General features: G+C 45.3%; 1 protein-coding gene and 1 pseudogene across 1 annotated transcript in view; one reads left to right on the top strand and one right to left on the bottom strand.

The window, feature by feature from the left end:
• LOC126108622 (probable cationic amino acid transporter) overlaps positions 1-12,130 on the bottom strand; it is a 663,130-nt gene that overhangs the window by 386,553 nt on the left and 264,447 nt on the right. The window lies entirely within an intron of this gene.
• On the top strand, positions 2,501-2,618 carry LOC126109065 (5S ribosomal RNA; annotated as a pseudogene).

Raw genomic sequence — 12,130 nt, 5'->3', positions numbered from 1 at the left:
GCCTTGTGCTCGGTCGGCCACTACGAGGTCTATCGTCTAAACAACCTGTCGCTTCGAACTTCTAAATCATTCTCGCCACACCTGCATTTGTCAACGGACCTTTAGACGTTCGAATTCCCTTCCTATGGCGATAGGATCGCAGCGCTGAACTAGCACATTCCCCATTCTGATAATACAGCTTCACAAAAAGCGCCTTTTCAGGTAACGTCAACGTGCTGCGACTGCTGGCGCATCTGATTCTCTCTCTCTTTTTTTTTTTTTCTTTCTTTATTGTATTTCAATTCCCCATCGGCGCGGGCTGGCAGCAGCATATGCGCTGCCCTTCAGCCGAAAGACATACAACAAACAATAGAAGACAGTTAAAAATAACAAAGGAGAGAATATTATGAACATAGATATAAAAAAGAGGTAACATCATGGAAGGCAATAGACAAAAAACGGGGTGACTGTAAAATGGAGATAAAAAACTGTTTAAAAGTAGCACACACAAAAAGCCACACACTGCGAAAATTAAAAAAACACAAGGCACAGTATGACTGGAGCATAAAAGGTATTGACGGATGGTGTAGCACATAACAGACACTGACGGCGAACCTCAAGGCAGTACGCAATTAAAATCACACCTCTTGACGCACAGGAGAAACAGCACTAAACACAACACTGATGTGGCACACTGACGATCATCAAAATGGAGGATCTGCCAGGCGCAAGGAGATGAGGGAGACTGGAAGAAGGGAGGGAGGGGAAGACAGGGGGCAGATGAGCGGGGGGCGCGCTGAAGAGGGCCAGGTAGGGAGGGATGTGGGAAGGAAAGAGGCAATTCTGGGGTGCAGGGTCTCAGGAAATTCCGCTCTGGGAGATGGAGGGGAGAGGAAAAAGCGGGCCCTGGGGAGGGGGGGTGGGAACAAGGCCGGGTTATAGTTGGAAGGATGGGTAGATGTCACGGCGAAGTTCGTCATCCGGGAGGGGGAGGCGCTGAAAATTGCCCTGATGAAGGAGATGTAGGGTGTGGAGGTGGAGAGAGGGAGGGATACAGCGAAAGAGGCGCGTCAATGGGTGGGGAGTGGAGAGGAAGGAGGAAACCAGAGGGTGGGGGGGATCGAGCCTGCGGACAATGTAAAGGATGTGGAGATGTTGAAGGAACAGGAGGAGGTAGGGGAAGGGGCTCAGTTCATACAGGAGCTGTGCTGGGGAAGGAAGGTAGATACGGAAGCCAATGCAGAGCGCATGGCGTTCAAGGATTTGGAGGGCCTTGTAAAAGTGGGTGGGGGCGGAGATGCAGGCAACGCTGGCATAACAGGACGGATGAGGGATTTGTAGGTGTGGAGGATGGTGGAAGGATGCAATCCCCATGTCCAGCCAGGCAGGAGTTTCAGAAGGCGGAGGCGGGAATGGGCTTTCTGCTGGACGGTCTGGAGGTGAGGGGACCAGGTGAGGTGTCGGTCGAGGGTGAGGCCAAGGTAGTTCAGGGTGGGGGTGAGCTGGATGGGACGACCACAAAGGGTGAGGTAGAAATCACGTAGGCGAAAGGAGCGAGTGGTGCGGTCTATGATGATTGCCTGGCTTTTGGAGGGGGATTCTCTCTCTCATTACAGCTGCTTTTATACACGATTTTCATGCGCAGTCAATGACGTTTTGCTGTCCAGCGCCATCTGTCGAACATTTTGTGAACTTTTTTTTGTTCTAATAAAGCCCCATGTCATTCCAAGCATGTGTGTCAATTTTCAACTCTCTATCTGCATTATACCATGGTTTATTAAGTTTTCAAATTTATACTGACTTTTTGATCACCCGGTATCTGTACGTAGCCGCGAGACGTAAGAGTTGATGGCGGTCAAGTAACTGTTGTTCGAACTTTTCAAGACGAACGTGTATTAGGCAATGGTTAGACTCGATCTCAAACTTGAGTATTAATCTATTTTTTGGTCACTGGTCATACTATTTAATTTATATGACATTTGAGAGGTAATACAGGGTGTATCAAAAAGAATCATTCAACTTTAAAAAAACCATAACTGTTATGTTATTTGAGATATGTATGTGAACAACATACTGTTGGAAAGAACAAACTCTCGAGTTTTACATGGTTCCCGCTAGGTAGCAGCAGTGTGCGCCCACTTCACTTTTCGTAAAAATGGTGTCGGGACAACAGAAAGCGTTTTATGTTGTACGTTTTGCGCAGTGCGAGTCAGTAATAACTGTTCAGCGTGACTTTCGTACTAGGTATGGTGTGGATCCTTCTTCAATCAGAGCATCAGATGATGGTATGGAACAATTCAGAGAAACAGGTTGTCTGTGTAAAGGCAAATCACCGGGCCGTCCCCGAGTGTCTGGCACACATGTCGAACGCATCCGCCACAGTTTCACAAGGAGTCCGCAGAAATCCGTTCGCCGTACAGCTCGACAGCTCAACATGCCCACGATGTCCATCGGGCGTGTGTTGCGTCGATGTTCACATATGAAACTGTACAGAGTTCAGCTGCTGCAAGCTCTTCATGAAGGCAACGGCCTTGCCGCAGTGGATACACCGGTTTCCGTCGGATCACCGAAGTTAAGCGCTGTCGGGCGTGGCCGGCACTTGGATGGGTGACCATCTGGGCCGCCATGCGCTGTTGCCATTTTTCGGGGTGCACTCAGCCTCGTGATGCCAACTGAGGAGCTACCCGACCGAACAGTAGCGGCTCCAGTCAAAGAAGACCATCATAACGACCGGGAGAGCGGTGTGCTGACCCCACGCCCCTCCTATCCGCATCCTCACCTGAGGATGACACGGCGGTCGGATGGTCCCGACAGGCCACTTGTGGCCTGAAGACGGAGTGCAAGCTTTTCATGAAGGGGACAAACAGCAACGTATGGAGTTCTGTAATTTCGTTCTTGGCAAGATGAACGATGGCAGTATTCTTCCACACTTAGTGCTTAGTGACGAGGCAACATTCCATTTAAATGGAAATGACAACCGTCGTAATGTGACACCATGGGGCACGGAACAACCACATGAGGTTGTACAACATGAGGGGGACTATCCAAAATTTAATGTGTTTTGTGCAGTTTCACGGGAAAAGGTGTATGGTCCATTTTTCTTTGCCGACAACACTGTTATGGGAAGCAAATATCTCGATACGCTTGGGAACTTTCTTTTCCTACAGCTGGAGACTGATTTGAACGACCTCATTTACCAACAGGTTGGAGCAGTGCCACATTGGCATCTGGAAGTGCGACAATTTTTTAATCAGAGGATTACTGAACGACGAATCAGTCGCACTGGACCAAATGATTCAGCCTTACATTACTGGCCTCCGGGGTCACCGGATCTGACTGCATGTGATTATTTCTTGTTTATGTGCCTCCGTTACGAACAACAATCAACAAACTGAGACATTGCATAGCAATAGTTGTGGAATATGTAACTCAAGACATTCTCGCTGTAGTGTGGGAACAATTTGTATACCACACTGACATCTTCTTATTCTTCTTCTTCTTGCGTTACGGCCTCTGTAGGACCAGAGGTAGCCCCTTCGTGGACTGCATTTTCCTCTTCTTCTCCCAGAACCTCTTCATTCTCTCTCTTCTCCTCCCCCACTCTTCTTCCGAGATCTTCAGTTTCCATTTCTCCTGGCGGCTCCACTGGTGACATTCTAATCTTTTCCTGTATTCTTCTCTGTCACTGACCTCCGGCATATTTGTCAGTGTATATTTCTTCCTCCAATTTTCCTTTCCTTCGACCTCGATCCCCAATTCCAACCAGCCCTTCCGAAGTTCAACAACCCACTTGGTTCCTGTCTTTCCCCTTGTCCTCCCTGTTGTTTCTCACACTCTCTTCGTCATTCAGTCCATACTCATCCTAACTACATGCCCAGCAAACCCTGCCCTTTTGAGTCTGATTTCCCCGGATATTGTTCTCATGTTCGGGTACAATTCTTCCCTAGGTCTTCGCATCCACCTCTTTCGCGACCTAGTATTTTTCTCAGTATTGTCCTCTCTTCTTTCTCTAGTTGCTCTGCCCAATTTCTTCCTAGTGTCATCCTCTCAGCAGCACATAATACTGCATTCCTCACTGTTGCCTTGTAGTGGATTATCTTTGTCTCTGTGGATATATTCTTTTTATTGTATACCTCTCTCGTCATGCAGAAGGCTGACATATTCTTTATCCTCTCTGTTATTCCCTCCTTGCTCCTGTTCCTTCCTGTTATAAATTCTCCCAGGTATTTAAATTTGTCCACCACTTGCACAGTGCCTTCCGGTGTTTCCCAGCCTGCAGTGGTGTTTAATGTCTTTGTCTTGTTATAGGCGATCCTCAGTCCCACCTTTCTGGCTACCTTACTTAAGTTGTCGAGTTGTGTCTTTGCGTCTTCTTCCGTCTCACTTACTATTGCTATGTCATCTGCAAAGGCTAGGCAGTCCACTTGAGCCCTGTTGTCCGTTTTGTCCCCCACATGGGTCTTTGGTATTCCCATTTCCTCGTTTTTTGCTCTCCACTGCCTGATCACTTCGCCCAGTGCTATATTGAACAACAATGGTGACGATCCATCTCCCTGTTTAACACCAGTCTTGATCTCAAATTCTTCTGACAGTGCTCCTCTGAATCTCACTCTTGCTTTTGTGTCTGTCAGAATTTCTTTTATGAGTTCCTGTGTACTTGCATTGAGAGGTGGCATGAGCCCCCTCTCACATTTCTATCTTACGATTTTCCTCTCTAATTGCATGCAGTGAAAAGTCGCTATTCCTTCACACGCGGACTTCCCACGCAGCGTCTCTCGTCACCCGGGTGGTCCGGTGACAGGCGGGCTCCGCTGATCTGGAAAACGTTAAGCCGACGGGTGTGAGGAAGTCGAGTGAATGCTTTGCAGACGCCGACATTGTCAAAAGACACGCCCGGAGGGGTCTGAAGTAGCGGCTGGGCTAGAGGTTCCGTTACTTTGCAGAAACTTAGCGAAAACACTTTCTGGCGGGCTACCAGCGAGGCGTGGGAATGACTTGTGTACCCAGGCAGTTGTGGCGGGAAAATTCCCGCGCTTTCTGCAAAATAGTAACTGTGATTGGCTTGCTCAGGGCATAGCTCCGTGACGTAGCAAAATCGGCGCAGAAATTGGCGCCAAGAATCTCCATTGGTGGAATGGTAGCGCTCCGGCAATAGAGGGGAATTTTACGCCAGTTTTCGAGTTGCTGATTCGAACGTTTAACCGCGGCCACTGTCGTGGGGGCGGGAATGCTGTGTGTTCGGCCTAATGGGTGCTCTAGGTAGTCGGCTCTCGCCTTTCGGTCGAGGACGTCGAAGCAACCAGCCATCGCCTCCGGTACGCCAGATCGTGTTCTGGCAGTTAAGAAGACAGTTTGGTAATGTATGTCCGCAGCACTGGCAGATAGGGATTTTCCTAGGTGATAATCAGAGGTCAGCAGAGCGCGCCTGTTCGTCTTTTTCTAACTTTCTTCTGTCTTGAGTAGCAGCAATTAATGTTAGGTTAGCTGTGTGTCTCTCTTAAGATTTGAGTGGCAAGGAATTGGCTCCACATACCACTTCGTCTTAAACCTCACAATCTAGTTTAGGGACAACTTCACCTTCATAGCGTTTGTTTGAGTATCCAATTTGAGCCAATTTGATGTATTATAAATGTTTCATGTGTTTTTGTTTATTATTTTGTGTTTAGTCTTAATAAATCATATTGTTATTTTGGACAGAACTTTCATTCTGTTAATCGGTAGAGCAACCCATCATTTCTCACTATGTTAATGAAAACTTCCGTTATTTAACTTATTTATCTAATTAAATTATTGCAGGTGCCAAACTCTTTTCTACTCCAATTGCACGGTTGATTACAGTCAGTTCGCGTATATGTTTTAATCCATGTGCAACAGCAAAAGTCGGAGTTAGAATAGGGGGGGCTTAGAGCATCATTTACATATGGAGATTCTAGAAGAATTTAGTGTTAAATACACTGCTTGCCCCAGCACCTCGCAGCATCAAGTCCTCTGCTCTTCTGGATCCTAGCAAGAGTCTGTCTGTCGATGGAGTCATATACCTTTGTGAAGTCCACGAAGGTTATTACTGTCTTTTTGGTTTTTAAGGCCCTATGTTCTATCAGTTGCTTCAGGATAAATATCTGTTCTACACAACCTCTTCCCTTCCTAAATCCCGCTTGGTAGTCGCCAACTGTACTTTCTACCTGTTCTTCTACTCACTTGAGCAATAGTTTTGACAGTACGTTGTGCAGAATTATAGACCTATATCTCTAACGTCGATCAATTGTAGAATTTTGGAACACGTATTATGTTCGATAATAATGACTTTTCTGGAGACTAGAAATCTACTCTGTACGCATCAGCATGGGTTTCGAAAAAGACGGTCGTGTGAAACCCAGCTCGCGCTCTTCGTCCACGAGACTCAGAGGGCCATAGACACGGGTTCACAGGTAGATGCCGTGTTTCTTGACTTCCGCAAAGCGTTCGATACAGTTCCCCACAGTCGTTTAATGAACAAAGTAAGAGCATATGGCCTATCAGACCAATTGTGTGATTGGATTGAAGAGTTCCTAGATAACAGAACGCAGCATGTCATTCTGAATGGAGAGAAGTCTTCCGAAGTAGGAGTGATTTCAGGTGTGTCGCAGGGGAGTGTCATAGGACCGTTGCTATTCACAATATATATCAATGACCTTGTGGATGACATCGGAAGTTCACTGAGGCTTTTTGCAGATGATGCTGTGGTATATTGAGAGGTTGTAACAATGGAAAATTGTACTGAAATGCAGGAGGATCTGCAGCAAATTGACGCATGGTGCAGGGAATGGCAATTGAATCTCAATGTAGACAAGTGTAATGCGCTGCGAATACATAGAAAGATAGACCCTTTATCATTTAGCTACAATATAGCAGGTCAGCAACTGGAAGCAGTTAATTCCATAAACTACCTGGGAGTACGCATTAGGAGTGATTTAAAATGGAATCATCATATAAAGTTGATCGTCGGTAAAGCAGATGCCAGACTGAGATTCATTGGAAGAATCCTAAGGAAATGCAATCCGAAAACAAAGGAAGTAGGTTACAGTACACTTGTTCGCCCACTGCTTGAATACTGCTCAGCAGTGTGGGATCCGTACCAGATAGGGTTGATGGAAGAGATAGAGAAGATCCAAGGGAGAGCAGCGCGCTTCGTTACAGGATCATTTAGTAATCGCAAAAGCGTTACGGAGATGATAGATAAACTCCAGTGGAAGACTCTGCAGGAGAGACGCTCAGTAGCTCGGTACGGGCTTTTGTCGAAGTTTCGAGAACACACCTTCACCGAGGAGTCCAGCAGTATATTGCTCCCTCCTACGTATATCTCGCGAAGAGACCATGAGGATAAAATCAGAGAGATTAGGGCCCACACAGAGGTATACCGACAATCCTTCTTTCCACGAACAATACGAGACTGGAGTGGAAGGGAGAACCGATAGAGGTACTCAAAGTACCCTCCGCCACACACCGTCAGGTGGCTTGCGGAGTATGGATGTAGATGTAGTTGTATCCGACCTCTAGTAGCGATATTCCTCTGTAGTTGTTTGCATCTCTCTTGTCCCCCTTCTAGTGTATTGGTACTACAACTGCATTCTTCCATCCTTCTGGCAATTTCTTTGATCTCCACATTGGCATACAAGTATGCCGTGCATCTCTAGGGGGCATGCTGAACACATATTAAAAGGTATGAAAAAAAAAAAACTTTTTAAGTATCCCGTTCATCAAAAAACAAAATTCGTTTTACATGTTTATTAGTGTCAGAAATATAGACATGCCGAATCGGATTATTCTTTTTGTTATACCCTGTGTAATGGAAAAACCACGTGTGTTTGTATGAACTATGTGTATGAAGTATTTGTATGAAGTTTCCATTTATGTTTTCCGTGTCTGCCTGACAACTACAGAACGCAACGTGTGATGTCGAGAGCACATCCGACGAGTAATTCTACGTTCCTCTTGTGGTCTGGCACACTGTCACTTACTGTATTACTGATGGTGAATAACGTCATTCCCGTCATTATTTATCGAGGTTTGACTTGGCCTTTCCAAACCAGTCACTCGTATTAAAAATTTAATTAAAACTAGTAAGACAGCCGGTGTGTCCGTTCGGTTCTAGGCGCTTCAGTCTGGTACCGCGTGACCGCTACGGTCGCAGGTTCGAATCCTGCCTCGGGCATGGATGTGTGTGCTGTCCTTAGGTTAGTTAGGTTTAAGTAGTTCTAAGTTCTAGGGCACTGATGGCCACAGATGGTAAGTCCCATAGTGCTCAGAACCATTTTTGAAAACTAGTAAACAGTCAAATATCATATTAAATTCACTACAACTTCATGAAAATGTACCTGTTTTTTTTTTCACTGTTGTTGTTGTTGTGGTCTTCAGTCCTGAGACTGGTTTGGTGCAGCCCTCCATACTACTCTATCCTGTGCAAGCTCTTCATCTCCCAGTACCTACTGCAACCTCCCTCCTTCTGAATCTGCTTAGTGTATTGATCTTTTGGTCTCCCTCTACGATTTTTACCCTCCACGCTGCCCTCCAATACTAAATTGGTGATCCCTCGATGCCTCAGAACACGTCCTACCAACCGATCCCGTCTTCTGGTCAAGTTGTGCCACAAACTTCTCTTCTCCCCAATCCTATTCAATACTTCCTCATTAGTTACGTGATCTACCCATCTAATCTTCAGCATTCTTCTGTAGCACCACATTTCAAAAGCTTCTATTCTCTTCCTGTCCAAACTATTTACCGTCCATGTTTCACTTCCATACATGGCTACACTCCATACAAATACTTTCAGAAATGACTTCCTGACACTTAAATCTATACTCGATGTTAACAAATTTCTCTTCTTCAGAAACGCTTTCCTTGCCATTGCCAGTCTACATTTTATATCCTCTCTACTTCGACCATCATCAGTTATTTTGTTCCCCAAATAACAAACCTCCTTTACTACTTTAAGTGTCTCATTTCCTAATCTAATTCCTCGAGCATCACCGGAATTAATTCGACTACATTCCATTATCCTCGTTTTGATTTTGTTGATGTTCATCTTATATCCTCCTTTCAAGACACTGTCCATTCCGTTCAACTGCTCTTCCAAGTCCTTTGCCGTCCCTGACAGAATTACAATGTCATCGGCAAACCTCAAAGTTTTTATTTCTTCTCCATGGATTTTAATAACTAGTCCGAATTTTTCTGTTGTTTCCTTTACTGCTTGCTCAATTTACAGATGAATAGCATGGGGGAGAGGCTACAACCCTGTCTCACTCCCTTCCCAACCACTGCTTCCGTTTCATGTCCCTCGACTCTTATAACTGCCATCTGGTTTCTGTACAAATTGTAAATAGCTTTTCGCTCCCTGTATTTTACCCCTGCCACCTTCAGAATTTGAAATAGAGTATTCCAGTCAACATTGTCAAAAGCTTTCTCTAAGTCTACAAATGCTAGAAACGTAGGTTTGCCTTTTCTTAATGTAGCTCCTAAGATAAGTCATAGGGTCAGTATTGCCTCACGTGTTCCAACATTTCTACGGAATCCAAACTGATCTTCCCCGATGTCGGCTTCTACTAGTTTTTCCATTCGTCTGTAAAGAATTCGCGTTAGTATTTTCCAGCCGTGACTTATTAAACTGATAGTTCGGTAATTTTCACATCTGTCAACACCTGCTTTCTTTGGGATTGGAATAATTATATTCTTCCTGAAGTCTGAGGGTATTTCGCCTGTCTCATACATCTTGCTCACCAGATGGTAGAGTTTTGTCATGACTGGCTCTCCCAAGGCCGTCAGTAGTTCTAATGGAATGTTGTCTACTCCTGGGGCCTTGTTTCCACTCAGGTCTTTTAATGCTCTGTCAAACTCTTCACGCAGTATCATATCTCCAAATTCATTTTCATCTACATCCTCTTCCATTTCCATAATATTGTCCTGAAGTACATCGCCCTTGTATAGACCCTCTATATACTCCTTCCACCTTTCTGCTTTCCCTTCTTTGTTTAGAACTGGGTTTCCATCTGAGCTCTTGATATTCATACAAGTGGTTCTCTTTTCTCCAAAGGTCTCTTTAATTTTCCTGTAGGCAGTATTTATCTTACCCGTAGTGAGGTAAGCCTCGACATCCTTACATTTGTCCTGTAGCCATCCCTGCTTAGCCATTTTGCACTTCATGCTGATCTCATTTTTGAGACGTTTGTATTCCTTTTTGTCTGCTTCATTTACTGCATTTTTATATTTTCTCCTTTCATCAATTAAATTCAATACTTCCTCTGTTACCCTCGTCTTTTTACCTATTTGATCCTCTGCTGCCTTCACTATATCATCCCTCAAAGCTACCCATTCTTCTTTTACTGTATTCCTTTCCTCCATTCATGTCAATTGTTCCCTTATGCTCTCCCTGAAACTCTGTACAACCTCTGCTTTAGTCAGTTTATCCAGGTCCCATCTCCTTTTTTCACTGTATAAGCTATCAAATATCATATAAATTAAACACTGTGACCAGTGATGAAAAAAATATAGATTAAAACGTAAGTATTCGCGGGACTCTTCTACAACCGTTTTGCCACATGGAGACGCTAACCTCTTTTTTTGTCTCATTTTGTTCTATATTGTTCATTGTATTTGTTCGGGGCGGACGTACCATGACACCAGTTCAGGTTCTTCGCTGACCCGTTCACTCAGTCTTTTATTTCGCAGGGTTATAATTTTAAGAAGAACTTGGGTAATTGTTAACAGTAGCATATTATTTCCTTACTGCTAACTCTACGCTCGACACATCTTGTAACAATATTCACTGTTATATCACTGACTGTGTTCTGTGCGACTTCATACACAACGGCGAGGAGAGGTAGGCTGCAGAGTGGTGCAACACCTGGCATCGTAGGAACGCTGAACAGGAGCAGAAATTGTACACGACGCGAAGGACACTCAAACAGTTTAAAATCAGATGTGGTACAATATTCAATATTAAACTGAGTGAAAGTCCAACTCCGCATAAGCGGAGTATTGAGTTTTTCCCTGTATGACGACCGTCTTCATATCCTGGAGGTACACTACTGGCCATTAAGATTTCTACACCAAGCAGAAATGCAGATGATAAACTGGTATTCATTGGACAAATGTATTATACTAGAACTGACATGTGATTACATTTTCGTCCGCAGCTCGTGGTCGTGCGATAGCATACTCGCTTCCCACGCCCGGGTTCCCGGGTTCGATTCCCGGCGGGGTCAGGGATTTTCTCTGCCTCGTGATGACTGGGTGTTGTGTGCTGTCCTTAGGTTAGTTAGGTTTAAGTAGTTCTAAGTTCTAGGGGACTGATGACCATAGATGTTAAGTCCCATAGTGCTCAGAGCCATTTTTGATTACATTTTCACGCAATTTGGGTGCATAGATCCTGAGAAATCAGTACACAGAACAACCACCTCTGGCTGTAATAACGGCCTCGATACGCCTGGGCATTGAGTCAAACAGAGCTCGGATGGCGTGTATAGGTACAGCTGCCCGTGCAGCTTCAACACGATACCACAGTTCATCAAGAGTAGTGACTGGCGTATTGTGACGAGCCAGTTGCTCGGCCACCATTGACCAGACGTTTTCAGTTGGTGAGAGATCTGGGGAATGTGCTGGCCAGGGCAGCAGTCGAACATTTCCTGTATCCAGAAAGGCCTGTACAGGATCTGCAACATGCTCTCGTGCATTATTCTGCTGAAATGTAGGGTTTGGGCAGGGATCGAATGAAGGGTAGCCACGGATCGTAAGACATCTGAAATGTAACGTCCACTGTTCAAAGTGCCGTCAATGCGAACAAGAGGTGACCGAGACGTGTAACCAATGACACTCCATACCATCACAGCGGGTGATACGCCAGTATGGCGATGACGAATACACGCTTCCAATGTGCGTTCACCGCGATGTCACCAAGCAGGGATGCGACCATCGTGATGCTGTGAATAGAACCTGGATTCATCCGAAAAAAATGGCATTTTGCCATTCGTGCATACAGGTTCGTCATCGATTACACCATCGCTGGCGCTCCTGCCTGTGATGCAGCGTCAAGGGTAACCGCAGCTGCTGTAAACTTCGTCGAACTCTTCGTGCAGATGGTTGTCGTCTTGCAAACGTCCCCATCTGTTGACTCAGGGAT

The sequence above is a fragment of the Schistocerca cancellata genome, chromosome 11 (assembly GCF_023864275.1).
Source record: "Schistocerca cancellata isolate TAMUIC-IGC-003103 chromosome 11, iqSchCanc2.1, whole genome shotgun sequence".
Classification (NCBI taxonomy): Eukaryota; Metazoa; Arthropoda; class Insecta; order Orthoptera; family Acrididae; genus Schistocerca; species Schistocerca cancellata.
This window is presented reverse-complemented; position numbering and strand designations above follow the sequence as displayed.